A 25,137-nucleotide genomic window follows, 5' to 3' on the forward strand; every position below is an offset into this window, starting at 1 on the left:
GGTGTCAGAGTCAGGAATAAGGGCACCAGTGCTAGAGAGCTCTGCATTTTGTTTCCAATTTGCACAAGAAGCTCCCCCTTCTTCATGAAGCCTCATCTTTGCCCCAACTCCCCTTGAATGGGATATTTTGGGAGCTAATTGATAAGCCTGAAGGACTCACAGGAGCCCAATACAGAGAGTGCACTCACTCAAGACAGCGGACCTCTCAGCACTCCCAGTGACTCTAAGAAGGCAAGGACACACAGTGACTGAAGCCAGATTTCAGTTGGCCTAGTGTCTATAGGATTCAAAGGAAAGTGTGGTTGGCTTTCAGGCCCCAGTGAGGCTCTGACTCTCAGCTTCTGAGTAACGGCAAGAGTCCTGCTCCAAGGGAACTGTGCTCTCCTCTAAGACAGCCCCCCAGGGAAGACTGCTCCACAGTGGGAGGAGCTTAAGTACCACACAGTGGTATGACCTAAGTAGTGACTAGTAAATGGCAGAAGCTGAGGTTTGAACTGCTCTCTCTTACTTACTCAAATGCTCGAATTTCTCCCTATTTTGCATAGTGCTTGAGAAAAGAACCCAGAGCCTCCTGCATGTGCCATGCTGCTGACTTACTTCCCAGGACCAATTTTTTATTTTCTATTTTAGGGAGGAGGAAAGAAAGGGGGACACACCAAAGCACATCTGTGGAAATCCACCTGTTTTTGTCCTTGGTGCTTACTGCCCATGGTGATCCAGTGTAGTACTTGGGATCAAACCCAGGATCTTGTTCATGGAAGATGAGCACTCCACCACTAAACCATCTTCTTCCCCAGCCTCCGATATGTTCATCTGCTTAAAGTGGACTTGGAATGGGATTTATTTTGGGTGGGGGGGGGATTCTATAGGAAGAGTCTAAGAAAATGATTATTCTGCTAGGGCTTGGGGCTTAAGCAATTTTAACTGTTCTCTGTCCCTGTGCAAAGGCCCTTCCTTATCAAGAGCTAATGAAATTACTAATCAGGTCATAACCTAAAGTAGGATAAAAGTACCTTCCATGAAGTTTGAATTTGATGTTTCCTGGGTTTTCACCTAAATTGAGAAGTTTGTTATTAGAGATGCCCATCATCCATAGTATTAGAAATTCATGTACTTATAAACATTTTATTTGAATTATTTAATGAAAGAGAAAAGAGAGGGAGAAAGACCAGAGCACTGTTCTCCATGTGTGGTGCTAGGGATTGATCCTGGGGCCCCAAGCTTACAAATTATATGCACCTTCTGTCTAGATTCCACTAACTTCATTTTGACCTTCAGAAAAGGTCAAAGGTGAAATCAAGATGACTCATTTAAATCCATTAACCTTTATCCAGTATTCATTCTGTGCAAATGGGCAACTGTCCTCAGCTAGCTGGCCTGAACCAGCAGTTACCCAGATGTAAAGATGAACCTTTACACAATCCCTGCTTTCAATTTTTCTTTCTTTTTTAAAAGCTTTTATTTATTTATCTATCGATTTATTTATTTATTTATGAGAAAGATAGGAGGAGAGAGAAAGAACCAGACATCACTCTGGCACATGTGCTGTTGGGGATCGAACTCCGGATCTCATGCTTGAGAGTCCAAAGGTTTATCACCGCGCCACCTCCCGGACCACACTTTTTTTTCTGTCTTTTTTTTTTTTTTTTTTTGTTATTAATAGTGAGCTATAAGATTGAACATTTAAGGGTTCTTGATTCTGCTTCATTGATGTAAATGTCCATTTTTAGTCTAGTACCATACTGTTTTAACTACTACTGCTTTGTAAGATAAATTGAAGTTGGAGACCAAGGAGTGAAAAGAGAGAGGTTGGATGCCCTTTGATTGGCTGGGCCTATCCTGCTAACTAGTGGGGACTTGGAGTCAGGTTTCATCTGGATACTTGATTGGAGAAGTTCTTTTCACCTGAGAGGGCTCCTGGACCACATGGAAAACAATCCTCAGTCACAGTTAACAGTCATTCTGGGGTGGACCTAAATTGCTGCACTGCTTCTTATTGAGTGGGAGGCTGCAGCTCCAGACTCTAATGGGAAGTGTCTGTATTGGTGGCTTCAGTGCCCCTTGAGGCCAGAAGAACTTGGCATCTGGAAGCTGAGCTCTAGAACTGCTTTTGTTCCTGCTCTGGTCCAAGACATGTGGCTTGCAAATGGAACTCAACAGATTAGTGAAGCTGCAGGGGCTGAACGGGCCATTAGCACTCCAGAATATGGCCCTTACTGATCTCCTATTTTTATGGTTGCTTTGCAGCCCTGGCTGTTTCTGTATCCCTATTTCCTGGAGACCAGATGAAGAAATGGGCGCGGCTCCTTTAAGGAAGCCCTGTCCCTGGGAGCTCGAAAGCTTCTTCCAGCTCTCCGGAGGATCGCGGGCGGGGGCGGAGCCGGGGACCCGGGCTTCCCACGCAACCCACGCGTAGGGGGACGCCATGCGTCACAGCTCTCTCAGCCAATCAGGATGGAGCTTGCCAGGACGCATTACTAGGGCGACGGCCGGACGCCACCTTCCCGGGATGAATTAGCGGCGGGTTCTGCCTTGAGGCGGAGACCCCTTAAGGGTCCCTTAGTGGTTTTCGCGTGCCCTGCAGCGACCCGGCCCAAGCGGGTCACAGGTGGGAGCCTGGGCTGGCGGGGTGGTGGTGGTGGGGTGCTGGCGGCGCGGGGAAGATGGCGGCGGGCGGGGATCCCTGGCTCAGAAGAGGGGGGTCTGGCGCCCTGGGTCGGGGGGTTCCAGGGCTGCAGCCCCGGTAACGGTCACTGGGGTCCGCACGCCCGTGGAGGCGCGGGGAGGTGAGGCCCGGATCAGGAGATGGGGGGGTGGACAGGTGGCCGCAGGAAGAGGAGGGCCCAGGGGTCCATCTGCGATTACAGGGGTGCACTAGACCTTCAGCCCCTGACGGGGGAGGGGGGGGTGTTGCGGTTGTGGGAACAAAACGTCCCGGGTGGTTGCCACGTGCTGGGCGTGGACTGGGCAGTGGCGGGCAGGGGTAGAGTCGCCTTCTCGGGATGTGTCCTGGGGCGCTGGACACCTGCCCGCAGGTGCCTGGAAGCTAAGGCAGGACGCAGCCAGGGGCATCTGCCACGCTTGATCATTAAAGGTGGATCTTAGCTTCGAAGTGCCCAGCTCGAGAGAATGCAAAGATAAGGCTCTTGGATGTGTCGTTTGCCTCCTGGTACATCTTTGGCTCAGGTGGGCTGCCCTGGAGCGTGACACCTGCTTTCCAAGTCAGTTAAATCAACTATTCTCATTGTGTGCAAGGTAGTAGCCTCACTGGGGGCGTGGGATTGGGTTTAGAGTCCAGGAAAGTATTGGGGAGACCTATTAGCGAAGAATTCACAGTAGCAGAGTGCATACTGCCTCTGTAGCAGCCGCCTATTTGGGCAAAGACACATCATGCCATGCAGTGTAAAGAGTTGGGCTAGTTTTTAACAAACTAGTCTTGATAAAAACCCTCTATGCCAAGCTGGTTCTGGTTGTTTTTTTTTTTTTTTTTTAAGAGTAAAAGGAAATTAAATTTTCACTTTAAAAACTATTTAGGCCTCCAGGGTTATCACTGGGGCTCCGTGCCTGCACTAAGAATCCACCACTTCTAGTGGCTTTATTCCCCCCTCCCCACTTGTGAGAGGACATAGAAGAATTGAGAGGGGGAGGGGAGATAGAGCTAGAGAGAGAAAGACACCTGCAGACCAGCTTCACTGCTTTGAAGCATCCCTGATGCAGGTGGGGAGCAGGAGCTGGAACTATGATTCTTGTGCATAGTGCTGTGTGTGCTTAACAGTGCACGTCACCACCAGGCTCCCATTTATTTCCCTCTTTATTAAAGTTTCTCTAGCCACATTGTACTTTGATATGATAGCAAAACATAATACTCAGTGACTTAGTTTTCTTTCTGGCATCAGGCTTGAGTTTGTAAACTTTGTACTCTACTGTAAGCACAGTGTTTTCTTTCATCGGTAGCTGCTGTGTTTGGATAGCCAGCTATAAGTCAGTCACTGTGAAACGGAGATCTTTTCTACCTTTAAACTTGAGCAAGTTTGACAGTTCATCTGCTGCCACTAGGTCTTGGTGGGCAAAATGAAAGTGAAAGGAAACATCCTCCCCCCCAATAATTTTTTTGCATCAGTGGACAGTTGGTCGTTTTGACCGCAGGTTGGGGTGATCTTTGGGAAATCAGCCTGTCAGTACCTTATCTCTGAAAAGGGCTTAGCATTTCTTAGCTGGGAGGGTATGGAGAAGGGAAGCTTTCTCTCCCTTTATATTTGTGATTAATAGTGGTTTACAAGATTCTATAATTACAGTGTATAGTTCCACACCACACCCACCACCAAGGTTCTGTGTCCCTACCCTCCCACCTCCTGAAGATAACCGCCATAGTTTTCACAAAGTCTCAGAAACAAGTTCCTTGCTTCTGTTTTTTTTTTTTTCCTTCTTCTTACTTCAAATTAATGTGTATCAATTCTCTAGATATCACATACGAGCAAAAAACTATTTGGTAGTTGTCTTTCATCTCTTTGCTTATTTCGCTAAACATAATCTCCTCCAGTTCCATCCATTTTGTCCCAAAGAAAACAAAATCATCTTTTTAATTTTTTTTTTTTTTTTTTTTACTGCAGAGTATTCCATGGAGTATATGTCCTATAATTTGTTTACCCAGACATTTGTTCATGAGCATTTAGGCTGCTTTTACTCTCTGGCTGTTGCCCATAATATAGCTATGAACATAGGGGTGCATATGTCCCTTTGAATTAGTGTTTGAGTGTCCTCTGGGTAAATGCCTCAGAGTCATATTGCTGGATCATAATTCCATTTTTATTTGTTTAAAGACTCTTCATATAGTTTTCCAAAGGGGCTGCACCAGTCTGCATTCCCATCAGCACTGTAGCAGAAAAGGCAGCTTTCAAAAGTTAGAAACAGTGAAAAAAGCTGACATTTATTATTTTCCACTTACTCTGCTGGACATTGTCCCAAGGGCCTTACAAGTGCTCACTTAGTCCCCCAGCAGCACTTCTGTCATCTTCGTTTCACAGATAAAGAATCTGAGGCACAGTGAAGTTTGAAGTTATTTGCCCCAAATTACATAGTTTGTTGGAATTACATAGTTTGTTTTGTGATTCCAGCCTCAGTTCTTAGTCACCATGTTTGTTTTTTTTTTTTTAATTAGTGATTTAATAATGATTGACAAGTTGTGGGATAAGAGGGGGTACATTTCCGTACAATTCCCACCATCAGAGTTCTGTATCCTATCTCCTCCACTAGAAGCTTCCCTATTCTTTATCCCTGTGGGAATATGAACGAAAGACCTTTATGGGGTATAGAAGGTGGGAGGTCTGGCTTCTGTAATTGCTTCTCTGCTGCACATAAGCTTTCATAGATCGATCCATATCCCTAGCCTGTTTCTGTCTTTCCCTAGTAGGATAAGGCTCTGGGGATCACTATGAATTCTACAAATGCCACAGATAGATTAAGAGAAAATATATGAACACAGGTCTCAGTGAAGTAATTTTGTTTGTGATCTTCTAATTACACAAATAATAACTGTGATCCACCCCGTGGACCTTGAATACTGATTTATATGGAATAACTACAGTTAGTTTGGTTAAATTAATACCCATAATTTTAAAATCAATTTGTGACTGATTTCTAGCAGGAACAATAAATCAGTAATTAAGGAAGATTTTAATTTATTGAACTCTTTAAAAAGATTAATTTGCTTCATGACTTTAAAAAGAAGTTTTGTATTGGACTCATTGCTATCATGCTTGTACTAATTTTTCTGATCTCTATTAGAAAAAGATGACATGGGTGCCGGGTGGTGGCACACCTGGTTGGGCACACATGTTACAGTGCTCACAGACCGGGGCACAAGCCCCTGGTCCCCACCTACAGGGGGAAAGCTTTGCAAATGATGAAGCGGTACTGCAGGTCTGTTTGTCTATCTATCTATCCATCTCCTCTACCCTCTCGATTTCTGGCTATCTCTATCCAATAAATGAAGATAATAAAAAATAAATTAATTAAAAAAGATGACATGAGTAAAAGTGCCTGGAGGGTCCAGGCGGTGGTGCACCTGGTAAGTGCTCACATCACAGGGCGCAATGACACCCGTTCAAGTTCCTGGTCCCCACATGCAGGAGGAAATCATGAATGGTGAACCAGGGCTGCAGGTGTCTCTCTTTCCCTCTCTAGCTCCCACTCCCCTCTTTATTTCTGTCTCTATCCAATAATAAATGATAAAGTAAATAAAAATAAATAAAGTGCCTGGGACCCTCATTCTTTTCCTTGAGCCTTTCTGGCCTTGCCTGGCCAAGTCCATGGGATTAGTTCCTGACTTTATCTTGGACTACAGGGAGTAACCACAGTTCCAGAAGTTTGTAGACTAGTGGATGAGACAAATAAGTGATGGGCTAAGGCAGTGTAATTAGGACTCAGATATAGTTGTGATGGGGACAGAAAACCATGGAAACGTTTGCAAGGGGACAGTTGCTCCTATTGGCATGGCCCTGACTGAAAAGGGAAGGCTGACTGTAGGAAAGGAGAAAGGGCCAAGAGTCAGGGCGAGTGAGTGCATTGGCATCCAGGGGTCAGATCAGCGGAGGGTTGCAGGAGTCTCCGGGAGAGAAGCCAGGAAAGCTAAGTGCCAGATCGTGAATTCACAGCTAAGAGGTGACTTTGGACCTATGTAATGAGCTCAGTCATTAGGATACTCTGGTTTGGGTGCATGGCACATGCCCTACTCAGTGAGCTGTCTATCCAAAAGCCTTGGAGAATTGTAAACACTCCGTGGTTGTGGGTCAAGTAAGATGTGACAGGACTGGACTTACAACTTGCACAGGGTGCTTGTGGTGGTCGCCCCCGGGGCCTGAGGGAGTCATCTGGCTGTTGAGAGTGTTCTGTATCCTGAGGTGGGTGGTGAGTAAACATATGAAAAACTTCAAGATCTATGCACTTTATTGCTAAACCTTGATCTAAAAAAGAGACACTAGAGAGCACTTGGCAGTGTCAGACCAGTTTACTTTTGATGAGAAAGGCCAGCAGAGTTGGTGAAGAGAGAAATGCTTAGTGAGAAATTATCTTTTTTATTAGTGATTTAATAATAATTGACAAGATTGTAGGATAAGAGGGGTAGAAATCCATACAATTCCCACCGCTAGAGTTCTGCATTGGAAGGTTCCTTACTCCTTATCCGGATCTCTGGGAGTATGGGCCAAAATTCTTTATGGGGTGCAGAAGGTGGAAGGTCTGGCTTCTGTAATTGCTTCTTTGATGAACATGGACATTGGTAGGTTGATCCATACCCCCCCAGCCTGCCTCTACCTTTCCCTGATGGGATAGGGCTCTGGGGAGCTAAGGTTCCAGGACACGTTGATGAGGTTGTCTGCCCAGAGAAGTCAGGATGGCGTCATGATAGCATCTGCAACTTGGTGGCTAAAAAGCAGTAAGATATAAAGCAGGACGCATTGTTTAATAATCGGGGACCTAACGGTAAGAATAGAGCAGATGGAACTAAAGGTCTTCATGTGGGAAGAAGCTAGGAAGTCTATTTTAGGTATATTGCAAGGGGCCGGTGACTTTTGTAATTTTTGCCTGAGCCTGATAGTTAACATGCAGGTGGCGGGAATTGTGTTAATATATACTTATAATTAATATTAACTTATAGTCTTATAAATCATTATTTAATCAATACAGGAGGGGAAAAATAGACTGAATGTCTTGAGCTTTTAAATGCATAGATTTCCATTCTGAGTACATACTCCTTTAAGAACTTAATGTTTCAAATTTGTAAACTGATTGAGTTCTAACACTAGGCTTAAATTGTTAATGCATTTCTAACAATAACTTCTTTGAAATATTCAATTACCTATAATTTTAAATCAAGGAGACCAGAAGCAGCTGGTTCTGTCAGCATCTACGATAGTTATTTGTAAATAGCACTAAATGATATAAATCATGGCAAGGTCTTTATGGTATGGTAAATCCTAACCATGGCATTTTCAAAGTAAACCAAGTTCCCAAATAACTTGGTTATAATAATAATTATCTATTGCCCTCTTAAACTCTAAGATAGCAAGGAACCTTTCTCATTCCCTTTTAAAATCCATATTTCTCCCAGTCCTGGAACATCTGGGCCTCTGCTTGTTTTCCTTCATGCTTCTCTTGATCCCTGCCATTTGTTACTGCATCTGCTGATCTCAACCAAATCAATGCAACCAGTGTCACCTAGACAGAGATGCCAGGCCTGGGATGTGAACCCTCTACCTCCAATACTCTGGTGAGACCTTTCCTAGCATAAAGGACTCCTTAGTTCCATTTTGGGTGGTGCACTTTCTAACTAAGTTATAGAACCTAGATATAGACCAGGGCCCATGGGATAGGGCGCATGTGCACATGTATCCATAAGTTAGGGGAAAATACATACCTTAAAGTAAAAGTGTGCAGTGGTCTTCATTGAGTAGACATAGACTCAATAAGTGCAGCAAGTAGAAAGGCATAAAAAAGACACCATAAAGTGCTTAATCAGATATTTACTTCTTAGGCCTCGATACTCTCCTCCCCTATTTGTTTCACTTACCTCATTCACTCTGAGGCTAACCTTGTCAGATAAAGTATGGGCTTTGAGAGAATTTAAAAGAACAGTGAAAATGGGCAGGTTATGCAAATAGACTCTTATGTCTGAGCCTCCACAGTCCCAGATTCAGTCCACACCACCATAAGCCAGAGCTGAACATCGCTCTGGTAAAAATAATAAATAAATAAATAACAAAAAAATAAAAAATAATAAAATAAAAGACTTTAGAACAATGAGAGACTCCAGATAACATTTAGAATTTTGTTGTTGTTGTTGTGAAAGTGACCCAGGTAATTAATTTTCGTGCAAAAGGCAAATGTGAAATCAAGGTTGTCATTTTATGCCATTTTATAGCGTGATCACAAAACTGTGTCTCAACCCTCCCAGTTTATGAGCTCCTTGTTCTGAGAATTAATGCATAAATAATGCGTAACGTGCAGGTGTAACCTACATTTTGGTGAAGATCCATTATGAGAATAAATTGACTTGTATTATTATTATTTTTTGGGGGGGGAGAGTTTAAAATAATTTTCTTTGTCATTATGAAATTATGTGTGTGGTTTTCCCCCCTCAGATGCTAATTACTCCTGGAGAATGAGAACTAGCTGTGATCTTCTGGCCGCAAGGTTTTGTGTGTAGCTCAGAAATGGTGTTTGGTGAGTCCCTTGTAGCAGTGATATTGGGCTCAAAAAAAAAAAAAAAAAAAAAAAAAACCCTTGATCTTCATTCAGTCCCATTTGATGGACAGTGTTACTCACTCCTGTACCATGCCCTTTTCATCTGCCAGTGGGGCCCTGGGCTCCTCCTGTGCTGATGGGAGACAGACGGAAGGGACGTCTGAGGAATCGCCATCAGTGATGGCTGAGCAGAGGCTCTATCCTATCAGCAGCAGTCTTCACAGTTGTGGCTCCTGAAAGTTTAAATTGTTCACTTCCTCCCTGGAAGCAGATTGCTGTTCCTGGCACGATAAAGGGAAGACTTGAGCTGCCCTTAGCTTTCCATCTCAAATAAGAGATCCTGTTCCCCTTAGGCTTGTAAGTGTGGAGTGTGCGCCAGGGAGACTGCAGGTCACTGAGCTGTGACCAGAGCAAGAGATGGGAGAGAGTGGGGAAGAGAGGCATAGTGGCCTCCCCTTCTGTGTGGCTGGGGGTGGAAGAATGTTCTAAACTCTTGACAGCAGCCCTCCTCCAGCCCCCAAGGATGTGTGGGTATCTTGGGGAAGGCAACTCAGTCTGTGACTCTGCTTCTGCTGCCCTTTATTAGAATTATCTTTGCCTTTGTATGTGTAGCCTTTAAATAAAAATCCCATGTCTGTAGCTGAGGAAATGAAGATAGTTAGGAATGGCTTGAAGACCAATGTGTTTATTACTTCACTTAAAGCATTTCTGGGCCACTTTGCATGTACTTGCTGATGGGAACAGAGTTAAATGAGCCTACCTGGCTCAGCCCCAAGTTCTGAACTCTTTTGATCCTTGTGTCTTTCCTCCTGAGGTAAATACCGTTATTATCTTTGTTTGACCTGTGGAGAAACTGAGGCCCAGACAAGGCTAAGTAAGTTGGATTTGAGGCCTTGTCCATTTCTGCAGTCTGTGCTGTGATGCCCATTTTAACTGAGTTTAGATATAAAGTCTACCTCACTTATGTGGCTAGGTAGAAGAGAGGATTTGAAAAAAATATGCTTTGTGTTACAAGTTACATCTGAAGTTGTCAGATATCCCTGCTGAATGCCATTTGCTGTAGCTGCTCATGGTGATCACTGTGGGTGTTCTGACCTTTTCCTCCCCCTTCCCCATTTGAGTGTTATCACGCTGGGGTACTTTTTAAAATACTGTTGCTTGTTCCATGCTATCGTGCTGAAGGTAAATGATATATTACATATCATTGGATTTATTTGTGCCCTATACATAATGGTGTTTTATGATATAGTATTCAAACTGAATAAATTTTGAATTACTGGAGTAATGTACTTGTTAATGTGGCTAACTGTAGATTTAAACTTAAGTTGATTTTAAGCATGGTTGTTCATTAAGACCAATTGATTAAATTAAAGGAAGAATTATGTTTGCTTTGTTCTCATTAATAGTGGGAGAGAAGTGTAGAAGCAGGATTAAAATATAGAGTAACCCAGGGAGTGCTCGAGGGAGCTTATTTTGCTGAGTTTGTTTATGGTAGTGTTGAAACCAGTGGGCTTTAACTTCTCTTCCCTCCTAAGGAGAAATACACGAGAAGTTAATCAAGATTGATCTTTTTCAGCCCATGAGGTGGTGTAGTAGATATAAAGTGTTGGGCCATCAGGTGTGAGGTCCTGAATTTGATCCTCAGCATTGTATATGCCGGGATGATGCTTTCTCTTCTCATTCCTCCTCTCTGTTTCTCATAAATAAATACATCTTAAAAAAACAAAAAAAAAGAAAGAAAATTTTGCTATACCTACTGTTAGGAGTAATCCTTGTCTGTTGAATGGACTGATCTTCAGCGAACTGAGTCTACATTGGATGGATTTGCTGCCAAAGTGTTATTTCTTATTTGTCTTTTTAAACTGGAGGTTCTTTTAACTTTCAAAAAAAAAAAAATAAGGGATATTGTGGCTGGGGGATAGCTCAATGGATAGAGCGTCTGATTTGTACATGTGAGGCTCTTCAATCCCTTTTTTTGTTTGTTTGTTTGTTTTATGTGAAACTTCATATCTCATATGAATAAAGACTAATAAATCTTAAAAGGGGGGCATACATTCTTATTTTGAATTAAGAACTAAAACAATTGAATCTGAATTTCTTTTCTGTAGTTTTAGTTGCTCTTCAGAGTTCTCAGAAGCACTTTCACACTAATTTGTTAGCTCTTTACAAGACTTCTAGGCAGTGGATAAATATTCAGGTTATTTTCTTGTGAATCATGTAAAAAAAAAAAAAGGCTGTGAACCTGGCTTAACATAACTATTCTCTACCCGAGTTCTTAAGTCCGGAAGTGTGGAATCAGTGTTTATGGGCAGAGATCAAGGTGCTGGAAGACCATGCCGCTACCAGAGTCTGTAGGTGAGAAGCTGTTCCTGTCTCACTCAGCTTCTGCTCACTGCCTACATTCCTTGGATTGTGGTCACATAACTCTCTCACCCTTAGAAAAGAGGGTTATGTATGATATCTAGGCCCCATTCCAGTTTCATGGCTTAATTTCCCTCCCTCAAAATGCCTACAGTCTGTCTTTTACGTATTTGCTCTCAGAACCTTGCACCTGTGCTATCTGTAATTCCACTACTCCTAGCAGACTCTTAAGTTCAGAGAGAGAGAGAGTGAGAGAGCGAGAGAGAGAGAGAGAGAGAGAGAGAAAGCAGACTCCACAGCACAAGCTTCCTTTGTACAGTGCTGGGGACTTGAGCCTGGGCCCCCTGCATGATAAAGTGAATGCTTTACTTGTTGAGCTATCTTTCAGCTATATAATCTGTTTTCTTTCTTTCTCTTTGGTCACATAAGGCAACATTTATAAATGCTGGGGATTTGGATGTGAGAATCTTTAGAGAGGGTCTTTAGTCAGCCACAGAATTTGTTGATCTGTGTCTTAGCAGGTGAAGATATATGTTTCCTTACCACCTACCTTCTTAAAAAAAAAGCATAACAATGTATTTCGGTAGATTTGTTATGGAGCAATGTTTTGAGATTCTTGTTTTAAATTAGAGTATAGTAGAGCTACCTGCAGTTGTAAGAAGAATTTAGAAAGAGGCCCTTTGAACTTCTACCAGCTTCTTCTAGTGAGGACATCTTGTGAAACTCATACAGTATCACAGCCAGAATATTGACATTCTGTATCTAAGTTACAGAACAGGTTCATCTAAGCATTTCTATGTTATCAATAGTTTTCTTCCTGCTCATCAGTATGCCTCAATAGCTTGGGTATTCTTTGATATGAATGTGCTCCTTGAAGGACATCATGGGCTAATTCTGTTGGCGTTTAGGAATAAACCAGTTCTGGGCATTCATATCCACATGTTTGTGAAAGCCCACATTTTCTTCTCACTGGCACAGATGCTCAGGAGAGCTCTGCTGGGTCTTGTGGTAGTTATCTACACACGCACACAGGTTTCTCTCTGGACAGTCCTAACCCATTTATCCGTGTGTCTGCCCTCATGCTACTTCCATACTGTCTGAATCACTGCTGCTTTGTGCTAAGTTTTAGAAGCATTCTGTTATTTTTTTTTCTTTTCTTTTTTTTTTTTCCAGGGTTATTGCTGGGCTTGGTGCCTGCACCTGAATCCACCGCTCCTGAAGGCCATTTTTTTCCCCTTTTGTTGTCCCTGTTATTGCAGCCTCGCTGTGGCCATTATTATTACCATTGTTGATGCTGTTCGTTGTTGGACAGGACAGAGAGAAATGGAGAGAGGAGGGGAAGACAGAGAGGCGAAGAGAAAGACAGACACCTGCAGACCTGCTTCACCGCCTGTGAAGCAACTCCCCTGCAGGTGGGGAGCCGGGGGCTCGAACTGGGATCCTTACGCTGGTCCCTGCGCTCTGCGCCACCGCCTGACCCCCCCATTCTGTTCTTTGTATCAAGATTGTGTTATCCATTCTGGGCTCCTTGTGGAGGTTTGGACTCAATCTGTCAGTTTCTGTAAAGCAAGCAAGCTTTATTTGAATCCGATAGTGATTTTTAATCTGCTCCTTGAGTTGCACAGAGCTGTCACCACAGCTGACTTTAGAATATACACATCCCCTTAAAAAAGAAGCCTCAGACCCACTAATAGTGGCACCTCACTTTGCACCTATACTCACAGTCTACAGTTTTCTGTTTTATTTGTTTTTATTCTATAAAGTTGGTTTACAAGACTTTGTATGCCAGGGGTACAACTTTCCTCTCATGGATCGGTGTATTTTTTATTTATTTCTCTCTTCTTTTTCTTTTGTTGCTGTCAGGCTTATCTCAGTCCCTGCATGACTAGTCCACTGCTCCTGGTGGCCATTTCCCCCCCCCCTTTCTTTTTATTTGATAGGACAGAGAAATTGAGAGGGGAGGGGGGAAGTAGGAAGGGAGAGAGACAGCAGCCTGCTTCACCACTTGTGAAGCTTCCCCTCTGCAGGTGAGGAGCCTGGGTCCTGCTCTGCCCCCAGACTGGATATCTCCATCACAGGTCCACCACTGAGTGTCAGTCTCCCTGCCTACTGCCCACTTGACCCCTTCCTCTTTGATGACCTTCTCTCGGCATCAGAATCTCAGGATTGTTTGACTATGTTTTTTAATTTTATTATTTTTAATTTATTAAGTTAATACTAGCCTCATAAAATGAATTCTCTATTCTTCCATTTTTTCTTCCTAAATCATAAAATGAATTCTCTATTCTTCCATTCCCCTTCTTTCTTTCTTTTCTTTTTTTCTTTCTTTCGATAGAGACGGAGGCAAAGAGAGTAAAAAGAGACCACACACCAAAGCTCCCACCAGTGCTGTGGGGCTGGACTCCAACCGGGGTCATGGACACAGCAACGCCGCACACTCTCCAGGTGAGCTATTTCACTAGCCTTGCACTCATTCTTTAAACATTTAGTAGAATCCTCTATTGAAAGAATCCAGGCCAGATTTCTTTTTTGGGAGATTTTTAATTTCCAGTTCCGTTTTTTACATGGACACATGGTTATTTAGATGATCTGTCTCATTTGGCCAAGAGCAGGGCTCCCAGCTGTCGCTAAGCAAAGGTGCAAGTCCCAGCTTCTCTATGGCTCTCTGCTCATGCTGCCCTGCCTTCTCTAGTCCCTGCCTGGCCTGGACTGGCACAGCTGGTAGGGTGGCCTTCCGAGCCTGACTCTGCTAGGCCTGGTCTGCTCCTGCCCTCTGGAGCTGAGAGGAGCCACCTCCTTACTGTCCCAGGAGTTCAAAGCCAGGTTCCAGGTGGCCTCCTTTAAAGGGGACTGGGAGGAAGTCTGCCTATAGTGTCATCACCTGTCTGGGAGGAAGTCTGCCTATGGTGTCATTCCACGGGGTTGGGGGCTGGAGTCCTGCTCAGGTGGCACCCTGGCATCCTGGAGCCTGGTGAGAGGGAAAGGTCGGCCTGCTCAGCCTGCAGAGGGCAGCTCCCAGGCTTTTGGTGCTGTACTTGGCTGGGACCTGGTGGCTGTTGTGTAAAGTTTGCCAGTTGGTTTGCTGCTCTTTTCTGTTCCTTTGGCTTGAAAGCAGGGCATGTTTTCTTTCTCCATTAGCATCTCTGGCTTCCTCAGCCCCATGGGCACATTATGTGATAAGTGAGGCAGAGTGAAAACCCAGGCAGCGCACTTCTGTGTCCTTCCATGGGACCTCCGCTCCCTAGCTTGGTATGCCTTCTCTCCACCTCCAGAGTCTTCTTTCTTTTCTTTTCTTTCCTTTCCTTTCCTTTTCTTTTCTTCCTTTCGTCTTTTTCTTTCCTTATTTTTTTATAATAATGGTTACACAAAGTTTTCTTTTAAAAACTTTATCTATAGAGACAGAAATTGAGAAGGGGGAGATAGAGAAGGGGAGAGACAGAAAAACATCTACAGCACTGCTTCATCACTTGTGAGGTCTCCCCCCTGTAGGTGGGAGATGGAGGCTTGAACCTGGGTCCTTGTGCATGGTTTACATGTGTGCCCAACTGGGCGTGCCATCGCCCTGCCTTTGCATCATCTTGTCTTATAGGTCATGTCCAGGGGGTCTTCAGTTACACTTGGCTGGTGCAATAGGAATAGTACAGGCTCTTTGTTTACTGGTGGCAGAAGCTCTACCATGATTACTTTTTAATGCAAGAAACATAGAGCCCTTGTAAGGTGCACAAATTTTTCAGTAAGCCACTTAAGTTATTTTTGAGGGCTTGCTAGATAACACAGCTGGGAGCACACCATGCAAACCAGATTCAAGCTCCAGGCCTTGTGGCATCTGGGGATGCTTTGGTGCTGTGGTCTTTCTCATTTCTGTCCCTATCTGAAAAAAGTCAGCATGGAGCAGTAAATCCCCAGCAATGGCCACATTAAAAACAAATGGACAAACCAGCAAGTTAATTTTGGGTCAGATACTTGGAAGTGATGGTCTGTGTCTTTATTTCTCCAGAAACTGCTTTTGTCAGTCATTGTTAAATACAACCAAACCCCCACTAGTTAAAGAAAAGTTATTTTGATAGGACAGAGAGAAATAAGATGATCGAGAGGAGAGAGATGCCTGCAGCACTGCTTCACTGTTTGTGAAGTTCCTGTGAAGTTTCCCTCCTGCAGGAGGGGATAATTTTGTGTCATTGCTCAGCCTCTAGTTTTAGTTATTTTAAGAAACTTTTGACAATCCAGTGAATTGATTTATTTCTGATTTCCTATATGCATTTACAGTCCAGATTTCTACCTTAGTGTGGTGGAGAAAAGTTGGAGTGATTTATTTAATTTTTTGGAGGGGGCTGACTCAGTTCTTCTAGTGGTTGTCAGAGGTCTTGAAGCTATGAATTCTCTTTGAAAAGAAGAAGCAAGAATTGAACACAATGGTTATAAGCTAGGTAGGGAAAATTTCTGAAAGTCTTTGAAAGGTCCTTTTTTTTTTTTTTTTTTATGAGAAAGATACACACAGAAATAAAGACCAGAACAATGCTCAGCTCTGGCTTATGGTAGTGCTGGGAATTGAACCTGGGACTTTTGGTGTCTCAGGCATGAAAGTCTTTTTGTATAACCATTATCCTGTCTCCCCAGCCTGGAAGGTATCTTTAAAGAAGATGAGTCTAGAATTCTCTTTCTAGAGAGCTAATCTATGAGGTATTAAAAACAACATTCATCTACACAATTTTGAATATCTAAGTAGCTTCACTGAACAGATTCCTGAATTGAGCAGTAGAGAGGAGCTTCCTATAAAATGAGTTGTATGAAGTGGGACTGTTTATGGTCTGGAGGCGTCAAGGTGAGGAGGGGACTGCCTCACGCTCTGTCACCGTCCCTTGGGGTCTGGCCCTTTACCTGACCAGAGGATTCCTGACCCATGGGTTAAGGTTACTTTCCTAGGAGAGGCTTGTACTGCAGTTCAGGGAGTCAGTGTTGGCTTGGTGAGGCCTTGGCACACATGACTCCATTTTGGACCTGCTGTCTGTTTTTTAACAGGGAACTGTAAATTTTATTGCTCTTCTAATTTATTTTACAACACTCAAGTTGTGAATAGCTGACACTACTGCCTATTATTCTTGTCCTTAGGCAGTTTTTTTTGTTTGTTTTATAGAAATACATTGGTTTCTTTTCCTCTCTTATAAAAGAAGCAAGTTTTAGATGGTTAAGCAATTATTTCACCATTTCTGCTTGCCTATGCTTGAACTTTTTGAATTTGCTCTAGAACCATATGAAATGTCCTACTTTTTCTTTAATAAACACATTAAATAAAACCATAGATGTTTATTTTATATTTTGGTGGTTAGAGGGATGATTTCTCCTTCCATCCTTCCACACTGGCAATTAATCAGATCGATATCAGAATGACTGACCTGTAATCAAACCCAAAAGATGGATTAGTGATAGCAAGTATGTCTCCTGTACTTGTGGAATAACCCATTAATAATGGAATCACCTCCTTGACTAACTCCAGCTTAAAACCAAGGATGTTGTGGAGGGTGGGAATGCCAACAGTGGGCGTGACCAGGAGAGGCCCAGTAAGCAGGTTTGGCTGTGGTGCAGGTTTATTCTGCTGCCTTCTTTAGTGACAAGAGGTGGGGATCTGGTCTTCCCAGCTCACTGAGGGGCACACAGTGACAGACAGAGGTTTTCCTTTATATACATTGATGTCTCTAACAAAATGGCAACCTCTACCCAGCTTTCAGAGCTCCTTCTTGAAATAATCCTTATTTTAGCAGGAGAGTTTGCTCCCCTATACAAGTGACACACTTGTTCCTCACAGTACCTCCTACATAGTAATAATAATTAGGAGACTGGCTGTTTTTTCTTTCCTGGAGCTTCATTTCTTAGACTATATATATAAAAAAAAGTGGGGTGGGTGGTGGCTCGCCTGGTTGAGTGCACATTTTACAATGCACAAGGACTTGGTTCCAGCCCCCGGTCCCCATCTGCAGGGGGAAAGCTTCACATGTGGTGAAGGAGGGCTGCAGGTATCTCTCCCTCTCTATCACCCCTTCTTGATTTCTGGCTGTTTCCAATAAATAAATAAAGATAATACAAAGAAAATTTTAAAAGTAAGTGTGTGTGTGTGTGTGTGTGTGTGTGTGTGTGTGTGTGTGTGTGTGTGTGTGTGAGATACTTCTTACTTGGTTGTTGGTTTATAAATTTCCCTCATAATAACTGGTAAGAATAGAATGAAGTAACTGACTATAGTTTCATTTGGAAAGGAGGGCACTTTGGTTGGATATGTAAGTGACTTAGCTCTTTGTGAAAAGGAATTAGTTTGATCAGATGAGCAGTTAGTTATAACAGCAGCCTGGTAATTCAGTAGATGCTAATTATGAAGACCCCCTTTTTCTGCTTTTTTATTAGGAAGAAGTAATAGGACTGGAAGTATGGCTTAAAAAGGGCAATAAGGTTATCTTTTTGCCCTAAATATTTTTGGACAGTTGAATCTTTGGTTTTGAAACTGCTAAGCGTTTTGATTGGCATGGGTAGGCTCATCAGCAGTTGAAGCTGGAAAGGACTGAACTCCCTCCCCTCTCCCTTTCTAGATTATTTTTGTTTTATGAGAGAGATCAGAGCACCACTCAGCTCTGGCATATGGTAGTGCCTGGAGTTGAGCCTGGCATCTCTGAGGTCTCAAGTCTGCAAGTCCTGTGCTCTGTCATGCTGATCTACATCTCCAGCTCAAGAATTGATTTTTTTTTTTCTTGTTAACCTTGGGATAGCTTTTTGGAATTTGAAGGGAAGTCTTTGAATGAATAAGAGATGCTGGGTTCACTAATCAGAGGAATTAGTTGGAAAGATGGTACAAGAACAGGTTTTATTTATAGTGACCAGGACCAGCAGAATGACTTACTAGGTAGTGTGGCCTACATGCAAGTCTGGTCCTCACCACAACAAGGGAAGCTATGCAGCTATGGTATCTTTCCTTGCTATTCCTCTGTCTCTTTCTGCCTGGAAAACAAAAATCCATTTGGAGTAGTGAAGCCCTAGTGATGTCAAAAATAAAAGAGATAAACAGAGTGGTGTTCCTTCTAGTTTTCACTTTCCACAGTGTTTTACTTAAGGTTTTTTTTTTTTTCTTTGGGTGGGGGTTGCATGGTTGGGAGCAGGGCATAATTGGTTTAAGCGCATGTGGTGCAAAGTGCAAGGACTGGGGTAAGGATCCCGGTTCGAGCCCTGGCTCCCCACCTGCAGGGGAGTTGCTTCACAAGTGGTGAAGCAGGTCTGCAGGTGTCTTATCTTTCTCTCCCTCTCTCTGTCTTCTCCTCCTCTCTCCATTTCTCTCTGTCTTATCTAACAAGGACGACATCAGTAACAACAACAATAATAACTAATACAGTAATTAAAAACAACAACAAGGGCAACAAAAGGGGATAAAAGAAAGGTGAGCGATGCTCGACGTCTTGTGCACCTTTGTACTCTATTCGCATCAAAGCCGGGATGGACTCACTGTAGTTAAGAAAGCCAGAGCAGACTGGCAGTCTTGTAATTTGGGAGATGTGATGCCCACTCCTGAGAGCAGCCACTGGCTCTGATTAGGCCAGGGGTGGGGACCATCCAGCCCGAGGACTGTAAATCATTTGGTCTGGCCCTGCCAGGGCAACAGGAGTGTTTTCATGGCAACATTGAGTGCTAGTTTTTAAGTTGGTAATTTGGAATGGCCCAGGAATGATGTTGTGGATACCCAAATGGCCTTTGGCAGGAGAAAAGGTTCCCCACCCCTGATTTACACTGAGACAGAGAGCCCTATATATATCTTTGTGCTCATGGGCACGCCAGCCCCCTGGCTGGCCAGAACTGGTCAGTGGAGGCTGAATGGAGTTTTTGTTTGATTGATTTCCTCATTACCTTGCTAAGACACTCAGTAACATTGCTTCTGCTTTCTGTACACATGATGTGTGGATGTGTGATTTTGTGTGTTCATTGTATGCTCCTCCATGGGCCATGGTTTCCCTGCATGTGGACTGTCATATCTCCCCAACTATACTCAGCATGAAACCAGACTCCCCTTCCCTTTTCTGAAGCTTGCTCCACAGTGCTGGCCAGACCTGTTTCCCAACTTGTAAGTTGTCTTCTCGCCAGTAGAATCTTTATTTTCTGTTCAGCTACACTTGCGGTTTTTGAATGAGGAGACACAGCAACAGCCTTAACAGAATGATTCCAAAGTCTCATGCAAAATGGTTTCTGCAGTTTGGCTTTAGAATCTGGATTCAGGTAGTAGGGCAAGGGTGTCATGCCTTTTTTTCTTTTTCTCTTTCCTTTTCCTCCTCTCCTCTCCTCTCCTCTCCTCTCCTCTCCTCTCCTCTCCTCTCCTCTCCTCTCCTCTCCTCTCCTCTCCTCTCCTCTCCTCTCCTCTCCTCTCCTCTCCTCTCCTCTCCTCTCCTCTCCTCTCCTCTCCCCTCCCCTCCCCTCCCCTCCCCTCTCCCCTCCCCTCCCCTCCCCTCCCCTCTCCCCTCCCCTCCCCTCCCCTCCCCTCCCCTCCCCTCTCCTTCCCCTCCCTCCCTTCCCCCTATCCTTTCTTCTTCTCTTCCTTCTCCTCCTTCTTTTTTCTTTTATAAAAACCCTCAACCTGGGGCTAGCCAGAAGAGGGCTGCAGTGTTCTTAATGGAATCAAGGATGAATCTGAGGACTGGACCAGCTCCTGGGGGCCCCAAGAGACAGCAGCACAGAGAACGTGTTGGAACAGAAGGCAGCTGTTCAGGTCCCCTAGTCTACTCCTGGAGGGACACCTACACGAAAAGGATGGCAGGTGGCCACTGGCTTCCATTCTTGGACAGTTGGTGAATATGGTGCTCACCCTGCTTGAGGCAGCTCAGGGATGGTGCACTGGCCAATGAGGTTGTTCATTGGTCACACCCAATACATCTCCACAAACACCTTGGGATCCATGATCAAATTCTTGCTCTTATTGACTTTGGGCAGTTGCTGCCCTGAATGACCCTGACATGGAGCTGCTTCCGGGTCCACCAGGGCCCCTTCTTCAGGGATTGGGAGTTGAAGGTGGAGTTGGGATCCCACAGGAATCCACTTCAGCACATACCCGCAGCCCCCATTGTCCTGGGAGGGCCCAGGTACACATCCCATCTCTGGCCCAGTTGACTGAAAGTTCAGGGCCAGGATCCGGCAGCCCTCACTCCACATCCCCACCAGGTAGTACTTGGAGGAGTTCGGCCTCCTCCTGGCAGGGTAGATCCTGCTCAGGTGGTTCCCATTGTGGAGGACAAAGCTGTTTCCTGATTCTTTTTTTTTAATTTTTTAAAATTATCTTTATTTATTGGATAGAGACAGCCAGAATAGTGTGTGAGAGAGACAGAGAGACACCTGCAGCCCTGTTTCACCACTCGCAAGGCTTTCCCCCTGCAGGTGGGGGCCGGGGGCTTGAACCTGGGCCCTTGCGCACTGTAACATGTGTGCTCAACTAGGTGCGCCACTGCCCAGCCCCCTGTTTCCTGATTCTTAGAGCATCCAGAGCACGTGGTTTTTGGAGAAGGAAGCCATCTGACAGGAAGCCATCCAGGGGCTGACAGGGCTGGGGAAGCCCGGGAAGTGGGAGCTCCTGCAATAGATGACCAAGTTTGAGAGCTCCTGCAGTAGATGACCACGTTTGAGAGCTCCTGCAATAGATGACCACGTTTGAGAGCTCCTGCAGTAGATGACCACGTTTGAGAGCTCCTGCAGTAGATGACCACGTTTGAGAGCTCCTGCAATAGATGACCAAGTTTGAGAGCTCCTGCAGTAGATGACCACGTTTGAGAGCTCCTGCAGTAGATGACCACGTTTGAGAGCTCCTGCAATAGATGACCACGTTTGAGAGCTCCTGAACTAGCCCGAGCTTTTCCTTGGGCTCCTGCTGCACTCAGCACCTCACTGCCCGGTCCTCCACCTCAGCATCCTGTCCTTATCTGACACAGTGACCTCAGAACCTCCTTCCACTCCCTGGGGCAGGAGCCCCTCCCCCCCCCCCCGACTTCTTCCCCACCGGCAAGTTTGTCCCCTTGAGTTGCTTAGGATGGAGGAGCTGTTGGCCAGGACCCAGCTGAGCTCCCAGACAGTCCCCTGCCATCTCCTATGGTCCCCACTTCCCTCTGCACACCTCAGGGAAGGCAGTCTGGTGGTGACAGCCTCCAGTGGTTGGTCCAGCAGCAGTGGGCTCAGATGTTGCACAGGTGTTTGGCCATTACTAGCTCCTGCTACAGCAACAGGCTGCAGTGGCTCTCCAGGGGCAGGATGACCCGGGTGGGGGGAGGCCTGAGGACTCGGAGCAGGTCAGGAGGGGTGGGCCACTCCCTGCCATTCCCTTCCTCCCTCCCCTCGGATTCCACCCCATTGGCAGGTGTCCTCCTCAAAGACGTAGTCCCAAGTGACCCTGATCACATTGCAGAGGAGGATCTTGGATCTAAACGTGTAGCCACAGTAGATGGTAGGCTCCAGGTTAGGCCTGTCTCCCAGCAGTCGAGCTCTAGGCAGCGGCAGCCTTTGCACAGTGCCTAGACTTCGGCTTCAGTGCTGCTGGGCCCCGAGAGCTGGTCTTCTAGCAGGTAAGTGTTCCCTTCCCTCCCATCCCTTCCCTTTCCTCTTCCCTCCCTTTCTTTCTCTCTTTACCTCCCTCCTTCCCTCTCTTTTTCTCTCTCTCATCCTTCCCTCTGATTTTTGCTTCTGCCGCCCATGCTCTCCTTGGAGCTCGCTGTCTGACCAGGATTTCTAAGGACCGTGCCAGAGGGAATATTGGTGCCCCCTCCTCAGGAGTCTGAGGGATGGGCACATATTGGTTTCACCCACATTTTGGCTTTACCATCATAAGAACTAGGACCAGCCCAGTCCTCCAGCTTCCCCAGTTAATAGATCTGCTCACCAATCCAGTCAGCACGTGAGTATCTGAGTCCCATGGCCTGTTAATAGCTTTTAAACAACATGATCCAACCAGCCAGCCAGCCAGCCCAGTACACTGTCCCTAGACTACCCTCCCTGTTTCTTTCCCTAGTTAAAAGTCAGAATGAGATTCTCTACTGGGAAGCTGACTACAGGAGGATTGTGGGAAAAAAACAGACTGTGGTACTGAGCCACGGGCACCCTGCAGGGCAGTGTGTGGTTCCTGAATGTCCTTTCCGAGGGCTGGACTGTGGAAGCTGTGAGTGACTATAATGCTCCATGCTAGAAGTCTTTATCTTGCTTCATGTATCTGAACAGGAAGCTGTTCTGAATTTATCAGAGTTGTTCTGTCTATGCTTTGTTGTTGAGATAGTCTTTGATTGTTCCGTAACCTTTTCTCAGGAAAAATAAACACTTCTGCTAGAGAAATGCTTGTAAATTTCCTGTTGATTGAAAAGAAAATGGGATTTTCCTATCAAAGAAACCTAGCTTTGGTGTCTGGCATCTGGGCATGTCATTCTTTCTCCTAAAAGCGTGGTGCCACTTTGTTTAGCGTCTGAAATATTAAGTGGAGTGTATCGTAGCGTCAGTCCAGCCCTTACATTTTGTGCGGTGCGCACTGAATTGTTTTGCTTCAGCTCAGGGAGGTGCTCCTGTGACATTGTAGCTGGGGCCCTCCTCCGAGGGATTTCTCCTCTTTGTGGACAGCTGATTCTGACCAGGCTGCCACCAGTCTCTGGGCACATGTTCTTTGTCTGCCCAGTGCCCATTTGAAATCCGGGTCCTTGCTCTCGGCTGCAAACAGGCTGATGCTAAACTGATTCTTGAAGCCAATCTCAGTTCCCTGCCTGGCTGTTGCTGTTTCTGTACAGATAGGCCAGTGTGAGCCTTCGTAGCAACTTTATACCCCAACTCCCAAACCTATATTTTTAATGCTTATGCTTTTGATGATTTTTTTCTACCCTTATCTTTATGCTTGCATTATGGTAACAGCCTACTTGTTGGTTTCTAAAATAACAGCTTCCATTTATTGTATATGTGATAGGGTAACCAATCTGGTTTTCCCTGGTCTACACACAGTGCTTCAAAAACCCTTGAAATTTCCCAAGTGATATAGTATCTTGTGCTATTCATAATGAGCCCCAAACCCTACTTGAGTTTATGCTAATGAAGTAAGAGAACCCTCAAATAGTTTTTAGGGTGGAGGGACTGGCCGCTCCAGTCAGATAAAGCTCCTATGCCTCAGCCATCTCTGGATGGGCTGAGAGCTGCATGTGGACAGTGACTTAATCCGTCAACCACTCAGTCAATTAATCAATCAAGTAATCAGTCAATGTTGTCTCTGTGCCGAAGGCCCTGGATGCTGGAGTTTCCAGAACATGTTGAGGTGTTCCCAGGGTTACACTGTCTCTGGAAGACAGGGTGCTGAAGCTCTGAGCCCCCAGGCCTCTGGCCCTAGACCTTGTCCTCCCCAAGCTTCCTCTTGGCTGTTCGGTGTTGTGTTCGTTATACTAGAACTGCAGTTATTTAAGTCTAGTTTTTAATGACTTCTGTGAGTTGCTTAAGCCAAATTATTAAGCTGAAAGAGGGCTCCAGGAACTCTAGTTTTAAAGCCAATTTTTTAAAATACTTTTTAGAATTTATTTATAAAATGGAAATATTGACCAGACCATAGGAGAAGAGGGGTACAGTTCCACAAAATTCTCACCACCAGAACTCCATATCTCATCCCCTCCCTTGAAAGCTTTCCCATTTATTCCTCTGGGAACATGGACCCAGGATCATTATTGTGGGGAGTAGAAGGTGGAAGGTCTGGTTCTGTACTTGCTTCTTTGTTGAACATGGTTGTTGGAAAAATGTAGACAATAAAAATAAAAATTGCAGGTTTTAGAAAGTAGTTTGTTGAAAATTCATTTAAAAATTAACCAACTATGTAAAGTATGCTTAGGAAATAAGAAAATCCTATCAGTAAAAAGACCCCACCTTTAATGTAGAAGTGAGAGAGAGGTTGATTGCTGGGTAACCCTCTCAGGTACATGCATTTCTAAAACCTGCAAATTTTATTTTAAAGTCACTTTGATGGCATATGTAACTTGAATCACTGTTCTTCAACAAGAGCCAAGGGTAGTTACCAATAACTAATACAAGGTTAATAAGACTAGTCTTGGTTCAGTAAAGGGAAGTTAACACTCCCTACCCCTTATGGTATTTTGTTTCTAGTGACTGTTAGAACAAGTTAACTGATGACAAAAAAATGTCTGGTCAAGTACTTTTCCCATTTAAAAAGCTGTTTGTCCCAAATGAAGTAATCTGTGGTAGAAATGAAATGAGAACTCCAACAACAGCACCAAAAGGAGCAAACATATAGGAAAAGGGGGGGCAGAAAGGACAGAATGATATGACCAGTGCTGGTGAACCAAAGGCCAACTATCAAAGACCTCAACTTCAGAACAGAAACTCTAAAAGCTCAATCTTTGCTTCACCTCAACTGGAAGCACAAGGAAAAGTGTCGGGTGGGGTGAGTCAGGAAGGGAGGGATGACTCCACATGTAGGTGGAACTTGGGAGACAGTGTTCGAAAGGGAGAACCCAGGATGAAACTTGGTGTTCACAGAGTGGTGTGCTGTGCCAAAGCAAG

General features: G+C 44.6%; 1 protein-coding gene and 1 pseudogene across 2 annotated transcripts in view; one reads left to right on the forward strand and one right to left on the reverse strand.

The window, feature by feature from the left end:
* Nucleotides 1–2,449: 2,449 nt before the first annotated feature.
* Nucleotides 2,450–25,137, forward strand: part of LCLAT1 (lysocardiolipin acyltransferase 1) — a 157,505-nt gene continuing 134,817 nt past the window's right edge. For both annotated transcript variants that reach the window (XM_060186816.1, XM_060186817.1), the window contains exon 1: nt 2,450–2,608. The gene's annotated coding sequence lies outside the window, so the exon portion shown is untranslated. The remainder of the gene's footprint in view (nt 2,609–25,137) is intronic.
* On the reverse strand, nt 20,482–22,517 carry LOC103114261 (1-phosphatidylinositol 4,5-bisphosphate phosphodiesterase delta-1-like; annotated as a pseudogene).

This window comes from Erinaceus europaeus, chromosome 3 (assembly GCF_950295315.1).
Source record: "Erinaceus europaeus chromosome 3, mEriEur2.1, whole genome shotgun sequence".
NCBI lineage: Eukaryota > Metazoa > Chordata > Mammalia > Eulipotyphla > Erinaceidae > Erinaceus > Erinaceus europaeus.